The sequence below is a fragment of the Triticum urartu genome, chromosome 7A (assembly GCF_056163025.1).
Source record: "Triticum urartu cultivar PI428250 chromosome 7A, HENAU_Tu73, whole genome shotgun sequence".
Taxonomy (NCBI): Eukaryota; Viridiplantae; Streptophyta; class Magnoliopsida; order Poales; family Poaceae; genus Triticum; species Triticum urartu.
Genome location: NC_141879.1, coordinates 620,013,263 through 620,020,052, shown reverse-complemented (window position 1 = coordinate 620,020,052; position 6,790 = coordinate 620,013,263). Strand labels below are relative to the sequence as shown.

Genomic DNA, 6,790 nt, shown 5'->3' with positions numbered 1-6,790 from the left:
AAAGAAGTGAGTGGGAGGAAAGTAGAACTTGATGAGGTAACTGTACCTGCTCCCTTATTCGAAAGTAGTTCATCATAGAAATCTGTTCCTGTAACTACTACACCGATTAGTGAGGAAGCTAATGATGATGATAATGTAACTTTAGATCAAGTTACTACCGAACCTCGTAGGTAAACCAGAGTGAGATCCGCACCAGAGTGGTACGGTAATCCTGTTCTGGAGGTCATGTTACTTGACCATGACGAGCCTACGAACTATGAGGAAGCGATGATGAGCCCAGATTCCGCGAAATGGATTGAGGCCATGAAATCTGAGATGAGATCCATGTATGAGAACAAAGTATGGACTTTGATTGACTTGCCCAATGATCGGCGAGCCATTGAGATTAATTGGATCTTCAAGAGGAAGACGGACACTGATAGTAGTGTTACTGTCTACAAAGCTAGAATTGTCGCAAAAAGGTTTTCGACAAGTTCAAGGTGTTGACTACGATGAGACTTTCTCACTCGTATCTATGCTTAAGTCTGTCCGAATCATGTTAGCAATTGCCGCATTTTATGAAATCTGGCAAATGGATAAACAAAACTGCATTCCTTAATGGATTTATTAAAGAAGAGTTGTATATGATGCAACCAGAAGGTTTTGTCAATCCTAAAGGTACTAACAAAATATGCAAGCTCCAGCGATCCATCTATGGACTGGTGCAAGCATCTTGAAGTTGGAATATACGCTTTGATAAGTTGATCAAAGCATATAGTTTTATACAGACTTGCGGTGAAGCCAGTATTTACAAGAAAGTGAGTGGGAGCACTACAGCATTTCTGATAAGTATATGTGAAAGACATATTGTTGATCGGAGATAATGTAGAATTATTCTGCAAAGCATAAAGGAATGTTTGAAAGGAGTTTTTCAAAGAAAGACCTCGGTGAAGCTGCTTACATATTGATCATCAAGATCCATAGAGATAGATCAATACGCTTGATAAGTTTTTTCAATGAGTACATACCTTGACAAGATTTTGAAGTAGTTCAAAATGGAATAGTCAAAAAGGAGTTCTTGCCTGTGTTACAAGGTGTGAAGTTGAGTAAGACTCAAAACCCGACCACGGCAGAACATAGAGAGAGAATGAAAGTCATTCCCTATGCCTCAGCCATAGGTTCTATAAAGTATGCCATGCTGTGTACCAGACCTATTGTATACCCTACCCTGAGTTTGGTAAAGGAGTACAATAGTGATCTAGGAGTAGATCACTGGACATTGGTCAAAATTATCCTTAGTGGAATAAGGATATGTTTCTCGATTATGGAGGTGAAAAAAGGTTCGTCGTAAAGGGTTACGTTGATGCAAGTTTTGACACTGATCCAGATGACTTTAAGTCTCAATCTGGATACATATTGAAAGTGGGAGCAATTAGCTAGAGTAGCTCCATGCAGAGCATTGTTAACATAGAAATTTGCAAAATACGTACGGATCTGAATGTGGCAGACCCGTTGGCTAAACTTCTCTCACAAGCAAAACATGACCACACCTCAGTACTCTTTGGGTGTTAATCACATAGCGATGTGAACTAGATTATTGACTCTAGTAAACCCTTTGGGTGTTGGTCACATGTCGATGTGAACTATGGGTGTTAATCACATGGTGATGTGAACTATTGATGTTAAATCACATGGCGATGTGAACTAGATTATTGACTCTAGTGCAAGTGGGAGACTGAAGGAAATATGCCCTAGAGGCAATAATAAAGTTATTATTTATTTCATAATATCATGATAAATGTTTATTATTCATGCTAGAATTGTATTAACCGGAAACATAATACATGTGTGAATACATAGACAAACAGAGTGTCACTAGTATGCCTCTACTTGACTAGCTCGTTGATCAAAGATGGTTATGTTTCCTAACCATAGACATGAGTTACCATTTGATTAACGGGATCACATCATTAGGAGAATGATGTGATTGACTTGACCCATTCCGTTAGCATAGCACTTGATTGTTTAGTTTGTTGCTATTGCTTTCTTCATGACTTATACATGTTCCTATGACTATGAGATTATGCAACTCCCGTTTACCGGAGAAACACTTTGTGTGCCACCAAACGTCACAACGTAACTGGGTGATTATAAAGGTGCTCTACAGGTTTCTCCGAAGGTACTTGTTGGGTTGGCGTATTTCGAGATTAGGATTTGTCACTCCGATTGTTGGAGAGGTATCTCTGGGCCCTCTCGATAATGCACATCACTTAAGCCTTGCAAGCATTGCAACTAATGAGTTAGTTGCAGGATAATGTATTACGGAACGAGTAAAGAGACTTGCCGGTAACGAGATTGAACTAGGTATTGAGATACCGACGATCGAATCTCGGGCAAGTAACATACCGATGACAAAGGGAACAACGTATGTTGTTATGCTGTCTGACCGATAAAGATCTTCGTAGAATATGTGGGAGCCAATATGAGCATCCAGGTTCCTCTATTGGTTATTGACCGGAGACGTGTCTCGGTCATTTCTACATTGTTCTCGAACCCGTAGGGTCCGGACGCTTAAGATTTTGATGACAGTTATATTATGAGTTTATGAGTTTTCATGTACCGAAGGAGTTCGGAGTCCCTGATGAGATCGGGGACATGACGAGGAGTCTCGAAATGGTCGAGACGTAAAGATCGATATATTGGACGACTATATTCGGACATCGGAAAGGTTCCGAGTGATTCGGGTATTTTTCGGAGTACCGAAGAGTTACGGGAATACGTATTGGGCCTTATTGGGCCATACGGGAAAGAAGGAAAAGGGCCTCAAGGGTGTCCGCACCCCTCCCCTTGTTCTGGTCCGAATTGGACTAGGGAAGGGGGGCGCCCCCTTCCTTCCTTCTCCTTTTCCCTTCCTCTTTTCCTATTCTATATGGGAGATGGAATCCTACTAGGACTAGGGAGTCCTAGTAGGACTCCACACTTGGCGCGCCCCCTCCTAGGGCCGGCCTCCTCCTCCCTTGCTCCTTTATATACGGGTGCAGGGGGCACCCCAAAGACACAACAATTGATCATTGATCTCTTAGCCGTGTGCGGTGCCCCCCTCCACCATAATCCTTCATAATATTGTAGCGGTGCTTAGGCAAAGCCATGCGACGGTAGAACATCAAGATTGTCACCACGCCGTCGTGCTGATGGAACTCATCCCCGACACTTTGCTGGATCGGAGTCCGGGGATCGTCGTCGAGCTGAACATGCTAGAACTCGGAGGTGTCGTAGTTACGGTGCTTGATCGGTCGGGCCGTGAAGACGTACGACTACATCAACCGCGTTGTGCTAACGCTTCCGCTTCCGGTCTACGAGGGTACGTAGACAACACTCTCCCCTCTCATTGCTATGCATCACCATGATCTTGCGTGTGCGTAGGAAAAATTTGAAATTACTACGTTCCCCAACACTATGAACCTCTCAGAGTTCATGGAGGCCAAATTTCATGTTGTTTCAGGTCATCTTGAATGTAAGTACATCCATACCAACCTCAAGTCCTGTTTTCAGGAGAAATTTCTTCCATCCATGTTTGAATAAGATGCGGTCATTCATGTGCTTGTTCGTCACTCAGTCCTAGTGGACCACTGCTTGCCAAACCATAGTCTCGTCAGTCCATGCTTGGGATATCCAAATGACAAGCTACTTCCTTTGGTTTTTCTAGATGAACGTAGACTACATGCAAAAAAAGTGTGAGTGTTATGCTCCCAGTTACGAAAAATAGCACAAGAACAAAAAGAAAACAACTGGGGAAAATAAATGCATCCTATAGAGCGACATACATCAAAAAACAGTGTGTGCAACAGAATGCATGTAACTGAACCTAAGGTTAAAACCAGACCTTGTTCATGAAACAATAAAATCTAGTGAATAGAACTTAGTATTCACTTCTGAAGCTAAGCATGAACATTATGAATAAACATACAGAAAAAAGAGGGGGAAATAATGACTAAACAAGGACTGAAAAGGTTATAGGAGTAGAGGTTAATTATCTAGACATCAAATGTGAATGATCAAGAAGACTCAAAGAAAAAATCACAAGGCAACATAAAAATGAAGCAACTGAAAAAAGGTAGACTTGTTTCCATCAGGGGCAAAAGAGTGAAGCAAAGGACTCCAGAAAAATCGAGAACAAAAGTAATGGAATAAATAAAGCAGCTCCCAAAAAATCTCCTCGCGTCACAGGGAAGAGAGATACAAACAATGGCTGAAGTACTTAGGATAAAATAGAAAATAGTGATAGGACTTATACAACGATCTCCTACCTCCAAGATAGACTGAGGGACTGAAGATAAAGAAAGAACGAATGAAAACAGAAAAAAGATAGAAGTGCATATTGAAGAAAGAGAGAGCAGACACTAGAAAATTACAACTGATAATTATGAAAAGTTTGTCACCCTCTATAAAAATGACAAGATTGAGAATAGTAAGGCGGATAAATTAAGAATGAAAGTAAACCGAGAGATGAAAAGATTGAAAACCACATATAGTCAAAAGACCGAAAACCACATGAGTCAAAAAGTACTTATTGGAAACTAAACCTGAAGTACTGAGACTAAAAACAAGACTATTTGCGAATCATTATCTAACTACGCAACTTCAAGCTAGACAAAAGAAACACATAATGGATGATGAGAAAACACTACCCAGTACCACGCCTAACTCTCACATGAGTATGGTGGGACTCTCCTTATCAAGAGAATAGTCGCCTCGTCTAAATAGTGAGTTGCCTACCACAATTTGTATATATGCATTTGTATATGTGATATGATAAACTGAACATCATAGAGATAAAACCATTGAGCTGGTCCAGACATTAGCATTGCCAATAAAAAATACTTTACCTACCATCAGATCACTTCATGTGGTCTGTGCGTTTAGTCCCGAGGCCATATCCATCTCCCCTCAACATACAGAAAGCAAAATATCTAACAAAAGGGAAAGCAACAAAAAAAACTTCTCTATTGGTCTGTGCGTTTAGTCCCGAGGCAAGTTGAATAGTTAAGGCATTGCCATGTGTTCATTGTCAAATAATCAACGTTTTAGCACACGATACACAATAACGAACTGCATGCATCTCATAGCTACATAGAGGAACTCTGGATCATGGCTGCTCAGTTCAAAGTGGATATTAACAAACAGAAAAAGGAGAAGTTATCACAGCATCTGTCAAGCTGCAACATTAGCTTGCTAATACTTATTAGGTATGCAACACATAACATACTTTAAGCCTCAAGCCATCAACAATTCCAGGTCCAGGAATTATATGAGCATCAATAGTACCAAGTATATTGCTCCCATGTGTAGAATATTCATCTTGAAAGGAAAAAAACTAAGCATACTACGCGAATATGCAAATAGAAATGGAAGGATAGGGAATAACACAGTTCTCACCATTCGTCTTGCATAATGAATGTATTTTCAATGTCAGCAAACTTGCAGTTCTCGAAGATCAAAAGGTTGCGCTTCTCAGCAATCTTCAAAAAGAGTTCATAAGATCCCATTATATAAAGGATGCTGAATTTGCATATTCAATAGTGAACAACTCTGGTAACTAAATAAAGGAGGCATCTACCCATAATCATAAGAGAATTACATCCTGTACTTGCTAAACTGATCCTTCTCCTAGTAGTTGGCGTCCTCCCCCTCCATAAACATGGCATAAATCATCCATCAACAGAGCTTAAAACAGGATGGAAGGTGAAAAAAGCTCGTCAAGTTGAACCCACAAGCATGGACGCTATACAATATTAGAAGAAAAAGCATGGAAAATGTCATAGCTAGTAAAGCAGGAGCATTGCTACTCAAACCTAAAAAAATTGAGGATTGCAACTCAGATCTAATAAAAAGTTCATAGCATTGAAGTTCATATGAACATCAATTCACTGTAACTACCTTTCTGGGCGGGTCACCTCGCTCTCGTGTAAACCGCAGCCACCGCCCAGCGCCGCCGCCTTCCTCTTCTCTGCTGAGCACTTTCCACCGACCTCCGTGCCCTCGCCTCTGGCCTCCGGCCTCGGTGCGAACATCAATTCACTATAACTACCTTTCTGGGCGGGTTGGTGGACGGAGCAGAGGGCTTCGGTGGAATGAATTTGACAAATGAATCAACCTTCCTCTAGAAATAAGGAAGGAAGTTTCGTTCATTCATTTGAAAAATAGCAGCAGTAGTGTATGTAGCGTCTTGATCCATGGAAGAAGGTGGGGGAGTAGGAAGGGACCTTGTGCGTGGGTTAGTCATGGCCGTGGTCGAGCTGGACGGCGTCTCCGTCGAGCTCGTCCATGGAAGGTAGCAAGGAGCTGCTGCAGGTCGCCTGCTGCTGCTACGGACAACAGAAAAAGAAATCAGGGGTACGATCCGATCTGATGTGAGAGAGGAGTGTAGTCGGGGAAAGGGAGAGCTCACCGTTACAACTGGTAGACCGGAGAGGTGGAGGATGGACGCGGAGGAGGGGATCCGTGCCCGGGAGCCATCACGCCGCCGCGCCCATGGAGACGCTACTGCTGCTACTGCAGATCGAGAAAGCAAAGAAATTAGGGGAAGGATGTGAGAGAGAGGAAGGAGAGGAGAGGTTAGGGAGAGCCCCGGAGTTCTACCCCTACTGAGGCGCATCTCTACTCTAGCGCGAGGAGAAGGAAGGGGGCCGGCGGCACGGGGAGGAGGTGAGGGCGTCAAGGCGCTGAGGCGTGTGAGAAGAGGGTGCGGCGGCGTGGGAGAGGATGGAACGGGGAGGAGACGAGGCGAAGGGGGCGTGGGGATCGGGCGAGA

General features: G+C 42.8%; 1 long non-coding RNA gene across 1 annotated transcript; it reads right to left on the bottom strand.

The window, feature by feature from the left end:
* Positions 1-5,154: 5,154 nt before the first annotated feature.
* On the bottom strand, positions 5,155-6,346 carry LOC125525121 (uncharacterized). The gene is made up of 3 exons (XR_015611502.1): positions 5,917-6,346; positions 5,618-5,703; positions 5,155-5,498 (listed from the first exon to the last, which is right to left on the bottom strand). It is a non-coding gene; the product is annotated as an uncharacterized LOC125525121 (long non-coding RNA).
* Positions 6,347-6,790: the final 444 nt, after the last annotated feature.